The 16908-nt window shown below is 47.6% G+C and overlaps 1 pseudogene; it reads left to right on the top strand.

Moving 5' to 3' along the window:
* Positions 1–1087: 1087 nt before the first annotated feature.
* Positions 1088–2413, top strand: LOC136536271 (polyubiquitin-like; annotated as a pseudogene).
* Positions 2414–16908: the final 14495 nt, after the last annotated feature.

The following is a 16908-nucleotide window of genomic DNA, read 5'->3' as shown; positions in this document are numbered from 1 at the left end:
TCTTGGGGCTCTCTCGGCCCACCGTACCATTAGTTAGGTCGTTTGTTCGCGGCGGTATGGAATGCGGGTTGCAGCCGGGAGGGGGAGCCGGAGGTAGTCGTCACCTTGAGGATCCGAGGGGCGCGCGTGCGCGGTGGTCATGGGGTCCCGTTTCTCATGACCGATCGATCGCTTCTACCATACGAAGGTTTTGGGTTTATTTGAGCCTTTTATTTAGGGCCGTATCGGTTTTGGTCGCAGCATGATAAGCAGTTTTTTGTGCGTGAATGTTCTTGGCGTGGTTTGCATATTGACCCTGTTTTGTGAGGATTTTGCTCTTAATCTGGCTCCCAGGTTTTGGTACATTTTTTTTTGTCTCCAGGACTAAACACAAAGGTCTTTTCGCTTTGTATATAATAAAAAAACATAGGATATGTATCTAGATATTATTTTTTTAAAGAAAAACTGTCGGAATTATGTGAAAGCAAATTGATGATTATGTGAGCCTTCATCAGTTGAAGGGCTCATAAGCTGGAGTGCTGGACCACAGTTAAATGGTGATTAGTTACCTTCATCTGAACCAGGTTGTCTGACGCTGCAACTGGCGCACTGCTTGTTTTGTTATGCTGTGGACACCCTTCAATCAAAGTTGGAACTGTAGTCGGTGCTTTACAGTGTGCACCTTGCTCCTGTGCACTAGCATCAACTGTTACCAGTTCTTGGAAGTCATTTAGCCCTAAGGTTTCATCAGCATTCTTAACAGTAATTGCTATAGTATCAAAAGGGATTGAGGTACGAATTGCTTGGGTACTAACTATTGCTATATGCTGTGAAGCAAAGTACTCCTAGATAAGATTAAAAGCGATTGAGGTTTACGTGTGGTGTTTAGTGCTTACTGTATCTGTTTTTATTATTTTCTTATGCTTTATACACTGGCTTCATTCTTGCTCTGATGTTCTTTTACTGCAAGCTTTGGCACATTATACCTAGAGATCTATATTTGAATAGGAGTACTTGGAAAGAAGTTATTGAAGTACCTGAACCGTGACTTGGGGCTCTTAGTAGGTTTAACTCTAGCCTATCCCAACTTGCTTGTGACTGAAAGGCTATGTTGTTGTTGTATCTTGTGGTTCCACTGTCCTCCTTGCAGATCTATGTTAAGATGATGAAAACAGTGCTACTTGATGTGAAGTCCACTGATACATAGATCAGATCAAGTCTCAGATCAGTGCTTTAGAGGGGATGGACAGTAGCCAGCAAGCACTCTTTTTTGCTGGAAATCAGTTGGAGAAGGACAACGGACTTGCTGATTACAATATCATGGCAAACTCTTGTGTCGACCTTTATGTAACTGATGGGATGCAGATCTCTGTCAGTATCCCCTCTGTCGGGAAGACCATCAAGCTCAATTTGAAAAAAATCCCAGAGTGTTGCTGATGTCAAGGCGGTGATCGAACAGGAGGGGGGAATTCCTCTGGATGAACAAATCCTGATGTATGGATGCCAAAAGCTTGAGGACAACAAGTTGTTGAGTCAGTGTGGTTTGAGCAATGGCCACACCCTGCATGTTTTGGTCTGCCCCACTGACAAGCTGCGTATCTCTGTGGATGTTGATGGTGAAAGAACTATCAATCTCGATGTCAAAAGCTGGTATACTGTTGCTGATGTCAAGTTGATGATCGACACCTTGGAGGGTTTACCAGCGAGCACACAGATACTCATGCGCACTCAACCTGGTGGTGCTAACACAGTACTCAAAGACATTGAAACACTCCAGAATCAACGTTGCTCGGATACGATCGTGGATTATAAGCTGGAATAACATTTTTCTCTCACACCAAACCAGCCAGCAGTAAATAATCCACGATCGTTTACGACGAAACGAACAGGCTGAAGAACAATGACATTGTCACTCTATATCTTAAAGTCAACTTCTTCATCAAGACATATGAAGGGAGGACACTAATGATATCAATGTGGACTTGTGACACGGTAGAGGAAGTTATGAAGGTGATTGAAGAAAAGCTCGAGGTCAACACAGGTGTCTACTACCTGCACTACAGGGGGCGTGTTCTGTCTCTTGGGGATACTCTTCGGAAGCACAAGATTGGCAACAATTCCACAGTCGATGTCCGCCTTCGGAATTCATATGTAGCGCAGTGAAACAAAAGGAAGCCCTAGGGTCTTTTGGGTGTTAGGCCAAGGGGCAAAACTTAAAAAGTTGCTTAGCCCCAAAGAGAACTATAACTTTGCCATTTTGCGGTCCTGCATACACTGCGGTTAGTTAGTGAATGTTTCTGGCTCTTGACTGGGTAAGGTCTTATATTGCCTGTCTGGTGGTTACACTTGCGTAGCCTCTGAAGCATGTATTGGCCGTCTGGTGGTTGTAGTGTTGTACTTGTGTAGCCTCTCAGGAACGGTGGTTGTCTGATGACTGGTGTGGTGGAGAAGATACAATTCTGTTATGGTTCTAATTCTATTCACTGTCGTTTCTAATTGTAGCATGTGATACTAAAACCCAGCATGGTCTCTCTGCCGTTGCCGTGCGCTCTCGCTCGAGCGCTTGATAATGCCAAGCACAGCTAGAGTTTGATAAATGCGCAAATTGAGACAGGATTTGTACAACTAGGTCACCATTACCCTACTTTTTATCACCGCACAAAGAGAAAAGAGAGGTACCAAGTACAGTCCTAGTTCGGTGCATACGCACACAAACAAACTTCACGTTACACGAGCTACCGCAACTCTCTGTTAAAACATGAATATACACGAAAGAACAAGAATGGAATGTGAAAGTAATCATTGTTCATTACCTTAATCGTTGGTGTTTGTGTACATGGTGAAGAGGCATACTCCCTCCGATTTCTAAAAGAAAGTCATCTTGACATGATTTCACGTACCAAAAAGTGATTAATTAGATATACATTTCCTACTTTGCCTATAGTAAAAAGAGTCAAGGGACACTCCGTATCAATAACCTCTCTTTGCTTGATTGGTCATCCCTACACTCGTGTTCTGTGGCCAGTTTCGGCTTGGACTATCAATGGAGGTTTTGTATCCTAGTTTTCAAGACTCTCGTATACTCCTTCTATCCCTAAATAAATAAATTTCTAGCAAGTTTAGGACATATTAGTATGACAGAGAAAGATCCTTTTACCCTTCATTAACTGGAGTAGTTGCACACTGATCGATGATTATTCTAGTTACACATTAATTATAACATTTACTACACCAATCCAAGTACATTGGATTGGGGAATTTGGGGGGTTGTGGTGGTGAAGAGGGAGATGGGAGGGGTGTAGTAAAGGCGGTAAGACTCCAAGAAAAATAAATGGGTTGGTGAACTATTTAGTCTCCTACAGATTGAATTGTTTGAAGACAATTTTTTAGGCTAGAAATATATTTATTCAGGGACACAGAAAGTATTGCAAATAATGTAGATAAATTTCATCGTCATAAAACTAATTTTATTCCATAAGGGCACTCACAACGCAGGAACTATGATAGTTTCTATAGATATTAAAAGGATCAAGATGCCCAAGAGGGGGTCAATTGGGTTATTTATAAATTTCTTTCAATAATTAAGCTATACACTTAGCCTAGTTCACCCCTTGTGCCTAGAAGTGTTTCTATTGTTCTACCGCATAAAAGTTTTACACCCTAGGTTCCAATTCTACTCTAGTATGACAATTCTAAGAATGTAAAGACATGAATTGAATTGCTCAAATATAAATCCTCAAAGTAAAGAGAAGGAGAGGAACGCGACGATGTTTTTCTGTGGTATCGGAGAGTCGCCACTCCCCGCTAGTCCTTGTTGGAGCACCCGCGCAATGGTGTAGCTCCCCCTTGATCCGTGCAAGGATCAAGTGCTCTCTATGGGCTGATTCTTAGACACTCTGCCGCAGTGAATCGCCCACAACCATTTACACCATGACTTGGGTCATCCACAAGCTCCGCTGGATGATCACCAAGTTTCCAATCACCACCGAGCCATCTAGATGGTGGTGATCACCAAAAGTAACAAGCACAAACTCTCACTTGACCAAGACAAGCCTAATGAGAAAGGTGGATGCACACTTGCTACTCCCTATGCACTAATGAGGTCCTTAATTTTGGATTATCAAATCTCAATCACCCCACTAGGCTCTTGCTCTCCCTTGCACTCCAAAGATGTTTCTCAGCTGAACAAATAGGCAAGAGAGCTAAGTTGGACGAGTAGGAGAAGTATATATACTCCCCACTTTAAAACATAACTGTTATTGTCCAACTCAGCAGTTTTCGGGGTGACCGGACGCGTTCGGTCAGTAGCCAACGGCTACGTGGTGTCAGCCTGTCAGGGAAGGCTGTTGGAGTGACCTGACGCTGGCCAACATCCGATCAACATTCACCGGACACATCCGGTCAGGAATTTTGGTTTCTAGACCCTCCCTGATGTTGACCTGACGCTGCAAACTCGGCGTCCGGTCGTTTACTGTTCAGCGTCCGGTCCTCCCTAATAGCGAGGCCCTACTGCTACATATACGACTAGAGGCACGTCCAGTTCAAATCACTATGCATCATCCGGTTGCTCCTCGACTTTTGTTGTGCGCGTTGATTACTGACCGGACACAACACCTGTGAATCCGGTCATCACTAAAATAGCGTCCGGTCAACATTTGACCATCCATTCACTTCCAATTCAAAATCCTTTGTGAATGAGGTTGACTCCAATTGATCTTTGGGCTATTCCAGAGCTATCTAGTGCTAAGTTTGATAAGTGTGCACCACACCTAACCCATTAGACTCACCTAGGTCAAGCTACTAGTTCATTCCCCCTTAATAGTACGGCCAAATGAAAAACAAAGTCCTAAACTACTCTAAGTATCTCTCCAATGCCAAACGACACTTAAAACTAGTCCATCCTTAACCTTATCGTCCATCCTTTGAAAACCAAAATGATTTCCATCGATAGGGGCATGAAAACCTTAATTGCCCAAACAATCATCATTACCATGACCTAACTCAAGTTGCCTCTGCAAAACACATATTAGTCACAGTAATCTTGTGTCATCATTAATCACCGAAACCCAGCTAGAGGCCTAGATGCTTTCAATCTCCCCTTTTTGGTGATTGATGACAACACAACCTCGAGTATGTATAAGAGATGAGTGAGGTTTTCAACATGCTTGGTGAAAGCTCTAGTTTGGTTTTGGTGAATTGATGAAACCTTAAGTGCTAACCTAGTTTATCAAGTGATCATGAGATAGGTAGCACACTTCAAGTAGAAAGGCTAATGAAGATCATAGCATGACAATGGTGATAGCATGGAGATGATCAAGGGCTTAAACTTGAAAAGAAGAAAGAGAAAAACAAAAAGCTCAAGGCAAAGGTATAAACCATATGAGCTATTTTGTTTTGGTGATCAAGACACTTAGAGAGTGTGATCACATTTAGGTTTGATAGCCGTACTATTAAGAGGAGTGAAACTCGTATCGGAATGCGGTTATCAAAGTGCCACTAGATGCTCTAACTCACTGCATATGCATTTAGGATCTAGTGGAGTGCTAACACCCTTGAAAATGTTTGTGAAAATATGCTAACACATGTGCACAAGGTGATACACTTGGTGGTGTTGGCACATCTACAAAGGAGGTGGTGTTTGTAGGGTTGAGATGGATTCGGCGCTTTCGGGAAAATGGAATGCCTATTTTCTATTGCGCCGGATGCAAATTCTTGTGGTTGGCACATTGGAGCAAGGGTGGAGAAGATAGAAGTGAAAACAGAGCTGATGCCAGAATCGGTCCAATGACCGGACGCTGGATCTAGGAGCACCGGACGCTGACTGCCTGTGTTCGATCGCGTTGACTGTCGGTACAGTGGCTAGGGTTTACCATCGGACGCTGGGCTATGTCCGGTCAAGGTGGACCGGACGCGTCCGGTCGAGGAAAACCAGGTTTCGACCCTTACTGTACTCAACCGGACACTGAGGCTCTAGCGTCCGGTCAGTTTCACCGGAGTGTCCAGTCAACTTCATAGCCATTAGAATCAGTTTGAAGTTGATGACGCGTGGCATCCATCTATGGACCGGACGCTGAGTCCAGGGTCCGGTCAAGTGGACCGGAGCGTCCGGTCAGAGCGTAGAGTACCCAGTGAAGGGGTACAACGGCTCTATTTCGTGGGGGCTTCTATTTAAGCCCCATGGCCGGCTGTGGCTCATATCTTTGGCCATTTTCATTGACATAGCAACCTTGTGAGCTAAGCCAAAGCCCTCCCACTCATCTACATTATTGATTCATCATCATAGTGAGATTGGGAGTGATCCAAGTGCATTGCTTGAGTGATTGCATCTAGAGGCACTTGGTGTTCGTGTTTCGCTGTGGATTTCGCTTGTTACTCTTGGTGGTTGCCGCCACCTAGACGACTTGGAGCAGCGAGGATCGTCGAGCGGAGGTGGTGATTGTCTCCGGCTCCAATCGTGGTGATTGTGAGGGGTTCTTGACCTTTCCCCGGAGGAGCACCAAAAGGTACTCTAGTGGATTGCTCGTGGCTTGTGTGATCCTCATCTTGTGTTGGTTGTGCGGCACCCTATTGAGGGTTTGGCGTGTGAAGCCAATTAGCGCGTGAACCTCCAAGTGAGTGAATCGCCACAACGAGGACTAGCTTGCCGGCAAGCAAGTGAACCTTGGTAAAAATCATTGTGTTCATCATTGATTCCGAGGTGATTGGTCTTCATTGTTATTCATCTTTGTGATTGATTGGTTCTTCATCTACACGGCGGTATAACTATCCTAATCACTCTCTTTACTTTACCGCAAACTAGTTGACAAGCTCTTTAGTGTAGCTAGTTGTGAGAGCTTGCTTGCTTGGTTGGTGTGGCTCTTTAGTTAGTCTTTGAGAGCACACTAACATAGGATAGTGTCTTTGCTATTGTGTGAATAGACAATATCTAAACTAGAATTGTGGTAGGTGGCTTGCATTTTAAGTAGGCTAGCGCAACACTCACTTCGCCTCATAATTGTCTAACCACTTTGTTAAGTGTTGTTGTAGAAATTTTATTAGGCTATTCACCCCCCTCTAGCCATTAGGACCTTTCACTTGGTTCATATAAGCAATTGACAATAAGGACAAAAGGGGGTTAGGCATACTTATATGATCCAAGGCAACGCAATGTACTCACAAGATATGAAATACGTATGAGTACACAAAGTAAAGCTCATTTGTATCGGAGTAAAATGCGGAAGCAAAGCAAATGAGCATAACAAAGTGACATGACATATATATCAAAGTAGAGAGCACACATGTCACATAAGTTTCACAATCACACATATATCACATATAACACAATGCACGAGAGTAAACGTGAATGCATGAAATATCACACACAAAAGATCAAGTCCATCTCACAAACTCCCCCTAAATCTAACATACTCGCTCCCTCTCCCCCTTTGGCATCAAGCACCAAAACCTAAAGGTCGGACACAGGGTAGAAGCAGACGAGTTAGGCACTGAGGTGCGGTGAGAGATCTAAAACTGAGCTACATCATCCTTGGACCCTGAACTCTGAGCGGTCGGACCCTCTGTCACTGGAGGTGGAGGTAAAGTGGTCTAGGTCTGCTCGGTGGACTCAATAGCTAGGTTGGCCTATGGTAATGCTGAAGATGTGGTAGTAGCCTGGCCCTGTGGCTCAGAAGGTGTCACTGTAGGAAGTGGAGCCACAACTACTGCTATTGTTGTCGCTGAAACCTCAAGGGTGGGAGTGACTATCGGAGGCAGGTCGGATGAAGCAACAGAAGATAGGATCGTCTCAGTAGTCCCTATGACCGAAGTGGCTATGGTAAGAGCAAGGGCTCAGAACTCAGTCGATGTAGGCTGTCCTATGAGCTCACTGAAAGTAGCACCCAGACTCCTAGAGACCGAGGTGTCCATCTGTAGCACTGATGTGGACTAAGTAGGAGTGAAGCCATTGACTATAGGAGTGAAGTGTTGATCCTGCTCTGTCCCTGGTGAAGCAAACCACTGAGACACCTACTCGGTAGGTGAGGCAAACTGTGCGGCCAGATGTCCCTGACTCTGAAGCCCACTAGGCTGTATAGCTGGAGTCACTAGGGTAGTAGTAGCAAGCTGACTAAGCTGCAATGTGAGCTAGTGAGGAGCAATCCATGTAGCCAAAAAGACATCCTGCATGAAACCAAGAAGCTGCTGCTGAATGACTAGCTGCTACTGCTGCTAAAACTGATCATGACATGCCTACACTTGAGTAATGGCAACTGCTGTCTCCTATGCCTGATGAGCTTGGCCCTGTCGCATGCGCTCAAGTATAGCTAGCAAGGCAAGGTCTGTCTACGACGGCTGTGGCTATGGTGGAGCTAAGCTAGAGCCACCAGTCTCTCTGTCATGTGCATGTGGTGGCATATGCGGGATGGGCTTGTAGTCCTCATCTGAGCTATCAGTCGGGTCGCTCTCGACCATGTCCTCTTGCTGTGCCTCTAGATGCTCTAACTCAGTCTCAGCAATGGCCCTAATGGCCTTGTCCTGCTTAGCTACAGTCTCTGGCACCTCTGGTCTATGGCTTGGCTAGCTAGGAGTCCTCCCATGACCATGACATAATAGCTGGCTCATGTCATATTGTGGGAACTCTATAGTAGCACCACTCCACTCAACCACTATCTCTAGGGACATATGTGAAACTGCCTGTAAGATATGAAATGTGATCCAGTGAGCATATGGCAACTGATGATGGCCTCTGAAACCCTCTACTAAGGTGTCCTCCATCTCTGAGAGCATCACATCCCAAATATCAAACATGGTCTGAGAGATCAAGTGGTGGACTAGCCAAAGTTGAATACATGTCAACCCCTCACGATAGCCACTCCTCGGGAGCAAAGACCTCGTGACTACATCAAGGATACGAGTTGTAGGTGTAAGGTCACGTGGTGTGCAGCTTGATCCCTCTCCAAATGGCTCAGCGAAGTAAGCTCTGACCAAGTCTGTGGGTGGTACTAGTCCGCCGTGAGGGCGTCTCGGTGGCTCTGTCTCTCCATAATAGATCTCATGAATCCAAATAGGAGACTCCAAAATCCTTAATATCTCTCTAGCCCTTGAACTTTGTAGCCTATAGTCACGACCTCTGAAGGCAAAGTGAATGTACCTGTGCCTTGGGTCAATCCACAAAGAAGCATAGAACTCTCTGACCCATGATGGAATGTACCGACCCGTCTATCCTAGGAGATCTGCCAGACCTGACAGGTAGTTGAGGTAGGGACAGATTTGCTCTCCGGCAACTACAACTATAGCCTCTAAGGAGCATACTCTCTGAGATCTGAATGTCACACCACTGTTGAGGTGGGCATTGTAGAAGTCCTCCTACAACATTGTGTAGAACTGCTCTAAAACACGCTCATCCAGCCTCGATGGAAACCACTGCTCAAACTCCACAAAACGGAGCTGCTGCACCTATCTAGCTGTGGCAGTCCACAAGTCCAAGTGTACTACTAGAGGCAGACCCTGTGGTCTAGGAGGTGAACAAGAACCATGTCTCTATGTCTTAGGCCTCAGTGACACTTGGGTGTGAGTACGACGGGATCATTGAAGTCGTGGCTGCTCTGCCTACTCTTGGTGCTGCTCGGTCTCATCCTGAGGCTCAGTCTCCTCCACCCGAGCGCCCTCTGGTGCATCCTCCAGAGATACACGCTGACCTCCAAGCATGATAGTACCATGTGGACTACCAAGACTAGCCTCAAGCTGCTTGGCTATAGTCCTTTGAGCCGGTGACAATTGATCGCCTATGCGAATACCATTGCCTTAGCCATCTCTCACAGCACGCTCTATGGTGGTAGCCACTGCTGTTCCTCTCTCTGCCTCTATGTCACCTCTCTTGCACTTCTACTTTGTAGTGGTCTTCTTTGGCCCCTTTCCCTTTTCCTACTCTGTCAGGCGAGATGGACGCCTCTCATCATCGCTAGGGCCACCCCCAACATTCTTGCAACAAGCCATAACTGACACTGCAAAGAACTCAACCGACTAGCAAAGGACCACTACCACTGAGAAAGGACAACTGTCACTGACTCCCCCTAGCATTGAGAATCATTGCCCAACTAACACTTGCTGAGGCTTGGTCTCAATCCTTACTCATAGGCTTGGCCCTGAGTTTATCTATCACTGCTCAACTACCACTGCCTCACTACCCAACTTGCTGCACAAGATAGAATAGGAAGTATATATAAGCAACATTATATTCTAGAGGTAAGTGAAGCCCTACTAGAAGCAAAGCATATTGGGTAAGAGAGTGTCAATGAAATATGGTTGGCAGTCTACCTAGGGGTATGCCCAAGGTAGTAGATTGTCGGCAGACAGATGCGCAAGCCACAAACAAGACGGTGATGCAAGACATACATGAGGTTTTATCCAGGTTCGGCCGCCAAGAAGGCGTAATACCTACGTCATGCGTCTGATTTGTATTGCTGTATGTTAATGAGAGATGTTTTTTAGAGGGATCCCCTGCCCACCTTATATAGTCTGGGGGGCAGAGTTATAGATCTGGAAACCAATCCTAGTCAGTTACAATTGCCATATGTGGCCGGATAAGGATTCCTATTCTAACCGACCAGGATCCCGCTTGATCACCAAATCTGCCTTGACTCCTTGTGTGGGACTCCGATCAGGTTGGTTGGGCCGCACGTCGTCTTTCGGATGGACTGGACCCATCGATCCGGGCTAGCCCAAGCTTAGCCATAAGGTTATAGGGGTTAATACCCCCACAGCTAGTCCCCGAGCACCATGTATTATGCTGCGACACGCCATTTTAACCTTCTCCAACAAGTAAGGCTTGAGTCCTTGACATCTCCGACCACCATTGTCGCCAGAGAAGTAGGTTGTCCGAAGAATGTATGGTGCTCTTAAGAAAAAAGAAAAAGATTTCCGTTCTGGTAAGTGTGTCCACTTGTATTTCTGAACAGAAATGTAAGTGCGTCTTGAAGCGTAGCGTCCTTGATCATCAGAGGCGTAGGGGTCGAAAAACAAACACATTCACCGCAAGGTGAAGTGTGCCCACTTAGTCCCCGAGCCTGGTAGTAGGTGACGTAGGCACGTGGTGCCAGGGTCTAAAAAGAAATCCTAGTTAAGTTGAGAACCCAATTGTCGTACAAGCAATACGAGATGCACCGGCAGGTGCATCATACCGATGTAGTCCCCGAGCTTGCTGGAAGGTGAAGTATGAGCCTTGTAGCAAGGTCTAAATAAATGTCTCTCGACTGTATGTGAGTACAAATCACATGTAGCCGAGAAGAACGATCTCCGAGCAGTGATCGGGACAGTCCCCGAGCACAATAGTAATCCTTACAATCAGTCAAAGCATAAGGGTCGATCAAATAAACACATTCACCGCAAGGTGAAGTGTGCCCACTTAGTCCCCGAGCCTGGTAGTAGGTGACGCAGGCACGTGGTGCCAGGGTCTAAAAAAAATTTCCACCGAAGTTAAAAATCCAATCGTTGTACAGGCGCCACAAGATGCACCGGCAGGTGCATCATACCGACGCAATCCCCGAGCTTGCTGAAAGGTGAAATATGAGCCTTGTAGCAAGGTCTAAATAAATGTCTCTCAACTGTATGTGAGTACAAATCACATGTAGCCGAGGAGAACCATTCTCCGAGTAGTGGTCGAGACAGTCCCCGAGCACATCAGTTGTCGCTGCAGTCCCTAAACACGGCAGTGGTCGGAGCAGTCCCCGAGCACGTCAGTGGTCGAAGCAATCCCCAAACATGGTAGTGGTCAGAGCAGCCCCGAGCACGGTAGTGGTCTTGGTAGTCCACGAGCACGGAAGTGGTCTGGGTAGTCCCCGAGCACAACAGTTGTCTGGGCAGTCCCCGAGCACGGCAGTGGTCTGGGCGGTCCCCGAGCATTGTAGGAGTCTGATCCATCCTTGAGCACAAAACAAGTATCAAAAATACGAACGCCATTGATGTATTTATTTGGTGTATTTATTTATCTCCTTTCTCTGCCAAGTCCAGTCTGACACGCCTGGTCAAAAAAGCAGATGGGTATAGTACGCCATTCTGTCTTCTTACTCTTTTCTGGCAAACAGTCGCTTGGCACCTGTATGGAGGTGCGTCAGTGTGGGCCCTCTTACACTATCAATGAAGAGGCGTGTACACTGGTAATGAAGGGGCACATTTATTGGCGTAGATCTCGAGGTTGTGTGAACAACCGTCTGCGGTGCGTGCGCATGTCTCCCAATAATCTCAGGCGGACGAAACGACGGAGCTCTTTGTTATTTATAATGTAGATCTGGTAAGTTACTCATACCGTTTCCCATTGTCATTCGCCGCCGCAACCTTCTTCTTCCTCTTGCCGAACCCTATTCCTCCGAAAATCACCGCCAACCCCCTCTCCACCGCATCCACCCCCTTAGTAAGGACAGACTAATGGCGAAGAGAGACGCCCTGAAGAAAGGCGGAGTCATGGCGAAGGAGTGGTGGAAGTCGCGAAGCAATGAGCAGACCATCGAAGACCTCATCGCCATGGGAGTGCTCCACAACAAGGCACTCGCAGGATGGCGTGCACCAGAAGGAGAAAGCTTCCCCGATCCACAACCAGGTGAGATTGTGGTGTTCGAAGATTTCTTCAAACAGGGTTTTGGGGTTCCAGTGCACCCTTTCCTTCAGGGTCTCTACTTGTACTACGAGATTGGGATTTGCAATCTACATCCCAACTCGATTCTTCTTGTCTCCACCTTCATCCATCTCTGTGAGGCTTATGGTGGCTTCTAGCCCCATTTCGACCTCTTTCACCACTTATTCTGTCTGCGGAAGAAAGGGAGCGGCGGCTCGAAGATAGCCGGAGGCGTCTACCTCAATCTTCATGACGGCATGAAGACCCAATACCTACACTGCCCCTGGAACACCTCACTGGACGAATGGTACAAGAAGTGGTTCTACATCCGTGAAGAGCCGAACACAATCACCCTCTACGACGTGGGGTTGATTCCGGAGAGGAAGAACAGCTGGTCGGAGAAGCCCGAGAACTTGGAGCAGATCGTAGAACTTCTCGGGATGATCCCGTGGAGAAAACTGGATGGTCCAAGCATGGTCGGGAACTTCGTCAGCCGAAGGATCCAGCCCTGCCAGAAGAGGGTACATCCTGACTTTGAGTACCAGGGAAGCGCAGATCCAACAAGGACCAGGAAAGAGGCGCTCGACAAGACAGAAGTCAAGGCCAGGATTGGGGAGCTATTCAACCTGGCCGATCCCAATTACGTTAGGTTGAACGACATCGAGCACGCCTTCAAGCTGGCCCTGACCTCCCCCAAAGGTAAATGATGCTTCCTTTTAACTGTAGAATCATGTTGTAACAAGAAATTGACTGTTGTCTCGTTATGTGTCTCAGAGTAATGGTCGTGACCGGGTAGTAGTGTTCGTGTCTCCGCCCCCCGGTGTAGATTGGCCACAAGTTGCCGGCCTAGCTGCCCTAGACCAGTGCTAGGACCGATGACGTCCACTGGGCGGCACTCGAGACTGTGGAGGATGCATCGACCAGAGCCGCTGGCAAGCGTCCGGCTGCCAACAAACGACGCCAAGCCGTCTTCCCCCTTTCGGACGACGAAGCAGAGGATGCGGACATCTTCCGGCTCGTCCCCCGAAAGAGGAGACAAATGGGGTCGATGGAGCAGGGTGGCTCCTCTGTGCCAGCAGTGATCGCATCACCGATCACTACAACATAGAGGACAAATGAAGGAGATGCCGAGCATCAAACCCCGATGCCTGTACCAGTGGTGGAAAGAGTTCCGATGGAACCTGCCGAGCACGCAGAGCAGGGGCGGTCGAAGAGACGCTCCTTGGCCACATCATTCTGCACTTCGAAGCTGTAAGTATCTATAACTTTGATGTAAGCTTGTAATTTGTATTGAATACTATTATCTTCTGAACTTTTCTCTGATAAATTAGGTCGGCATCCACCGAGAACCCCCACCAACTAGCCGGGTGCGGCACAACTTCACCAACAATGGCGGAAAAAACTGCCTGGCAGCCAGCCGTGGAGGAGCCTATAGAAGGAACTCCGCCAGGACCTTAGTAGGCGGACGACCAGACATTAGTCCCCGAGCGGCTGGTCAAGAAGACAGCCGAGCAGAGTGCAAGTGCTCCAAGCACAAAACCTGCTGAGGCGGATACCTTGGCGCCAAGGGAGCCGGATCAAGCCGAGGAGCAGCAGCCGGAAGTGGCACAGAGCACTCTTGCAGATGCAACAGCTCGTGGAAAAGCCTTGGTGGTCGCGGAGACTACAGACTCCAGACCGGCGCCGCCCCCTGAACAGGAGGCTAAAGAGGACGAAGTAGAAGAGGTCCTGGGCTGTCCCCAAGATAAGCGACAACATGTATATGTGTCGCGCTGGCGGAATGACGAATGGGTTATGCATGAAGAAATCCTAGAGGTCGAAGAGACCCTAAGAGTCAAACGGGCGGCAAAGCGTCTGGTGACAGAAGTCCAGGTATGTTTGGCCTTGACCACTTGACCCCGTTATGTTGTCGACCTGTCTGACTTAGCTTATTTATGTGCAGGACTTGATGAAGACCGTGAAGTACCGAAAGAGGTGCTTTGACCAGATTGAGGGGATCACGGCGAATAATAAAGAACTAGCGGCCAAGGTGGAACACTTGTGCCGCCAACTTGAAGCCGTCGACCAGAAGAGGGCAGAGCTAGAGGCACAAAACCAGAACCTGGTCGGCCAGCTTAATAACAAAGAGCGGGAAAGAATAAGTAAGCTGTCACTTTAATCACAGCAAGTGTGTAACACGTATTGTTGTGTTGTTGGTAGTGACAGCTGTAATGCAGGCTTAGAAACTGAAGTAACCCGCCTCCAAGAGGGGAATAGCTGCGTGACCGTAGAGTGTGGTCGCCTGAAGGAAGACAACAAGAAACTGGCACGCAGCTAGTCTCAACTCCAAGACCACACCACCAAAATGAAGGAGGAACTAAAAAGTAAGTATTCCAGACCTCCTTTCTCATTCTGTTGCCCGCCTTGTCTTGTCGTGCCATAACATCTTGATGTCTCATATGGTGTTCAATTTTAAAAGTCAATGCCAAGAGGCATTTGGAGGCCGTGATCAAAGAGCGTGACGACTGGAAAGCACGATGCCTCGAGGCCACCGAGGAGCGGGACATGTGGAAGAACCGGTGCTAAGAAGTGGCAACTGGCATTGTCCCCGTCCTCGATCTTATCGACCCGGCGCTCACAGAGGAAGAGCCAAAGACGCCCTAGCTCGGACTGGTCGAGAGATGTAGACAAGCGTGGGGATGGTTCCAAGAATTCGTGAAGGAGGCGGGTGAGTACACGGGTGCCCATGTGCTAAGCATAGTATGTGCTCACTACCCCCTGATCGATCTCAAGCGCCTGGAGGCTGGGTACCCGAAGGAGGTAGACCTAGACAAGGCGGAGGAGCTTCGGACGGCCCAGCTAGACTTGTCATCAAAGATAATTGGCGACATTAACCTATGTGGAGGTGGGATAGCACCTATACAGGGTACGCCACCGACAAGTCAGCTGGAAATGCCATCAGCTGCAAGCCAACCAACGAAGCATGCAGTCTCGACCAGCCAGGCACCGGCGGGGCCATCCCCTTCAGCTCGACTAGCACAAGAGTCCCCGAGACTCGAGTAGGATATCGAAAGTGGCGAGCAGTAAGTGCCATGCGCCCCGACCAGCCAATGTAATAGGCTTAGAGCTGTAGAAGGAGGACATAGTTGTGTTATTGTAAACTTGAGCCTCTTCAGGCAAGCTTGTAATAACGTAACTGTATATCATTATAAGCTTGTTTGCTTTGTATAAAGCGTATTTAAGCCTGATACGTTATGTTGGTGTAACTAAGTAAGAACATGTTAACATTCTATCTAGTTGTACCATTGTGCTCGACACATCATCCCGAAAAGTTTGTGCGGCCCTAGTTTGCCATGTGGTTGGAGTGTGAGGTGCGGTGACCTGTGCACACGTAGATGCAGACAAGTCAAACCAAAGGGGACCTGTCGATCACCCGTAACGTAGAGAGCAGATCCCATGCACATGTTGGGAGGAACCGGAGACAAGGCCTGCTCCAAAAACCGTAGAAGGAGTGGTGGTCGGCTTTTACTGGCTAAGGTAGAATAACCATAAAATTCGAAGTGACACATTAGAGTGGTCGGAGAAATCATAATTGCTTTATTGAATTAAATCGACAGTACAAGAGGAGTACATATCTCAGTAGTTAAGCATAGAAACGTCTAAGCTTGTCGATGTGCCACGAGTTTGGTATGTTCGTACCGTCCAAGTGAGCTAACTTGTAAGACGTTGGTCGTGTGACTTCCTTGATCATGAAGGGTCCCTCCCATGGGGTTGCGAGTTTGTGGACACCAGCCTGGTTCATCTTCCACTTCAGGACTAAGTCCCCGACCACGAAGAACCGCTCTTTAACGTTCTTGTTGTAGTACCTACACAAAACAGCAAGGTATTTGGCCATGCATACACAAGAATCGAGCCTTTTCTCTTCTGCGCTGTTTACTTCTAGCTCCCGTACTTCATTGACCTTGCCTTCGTCGAAGTTTTTTACTCGTGCTGATCAGAAAGCTATATCTGGTGGGAGGACTGCCTCAGCGCCGTAAACCATAAAGTATGGTGAGACGCCGGTGTTATGACTAGGCTGCATTCTGAGGCCCCAGACCACAGCTGGTAACTCTTTGAGCCATCTTTCGGGAGCTTTGTCATTTTCTCTGTACATCCTCTTCTTTAATGCATCCAAGATCATGCCATTTGCCCGCTCGACTTGTCCATTAGCTCTAGGGTGCGCCACCGAGACGTATTTTACTACTATGCTCCTTTCATCGCAGAAGTCCCAAAAAGCGTTCCTGGTGAACTGAGTACCCAGATCGGTGATGATGCTGTTGGGTATGCTGAAATGGTGGATGACCTGGTCGAGGAACGTGACAGCC

This window comes from Miscanthus floridulus, chromosome 2 (genome assembly GCF_019320115.1).
Source record: "Miscanthus floridulus cultivar M001 chromosome 2, ASM1932011v1, whole genome shotgun sequence".
NCBI lineage: Eukaryota > Viridiplantae > Streptophyta > Magnoliopsida > Poales > Poaceae > Miscanthus > Miscanthus floridulus.
This window is presented reverse-complemented; position numbering and strand designations above follow the sequence as displayed.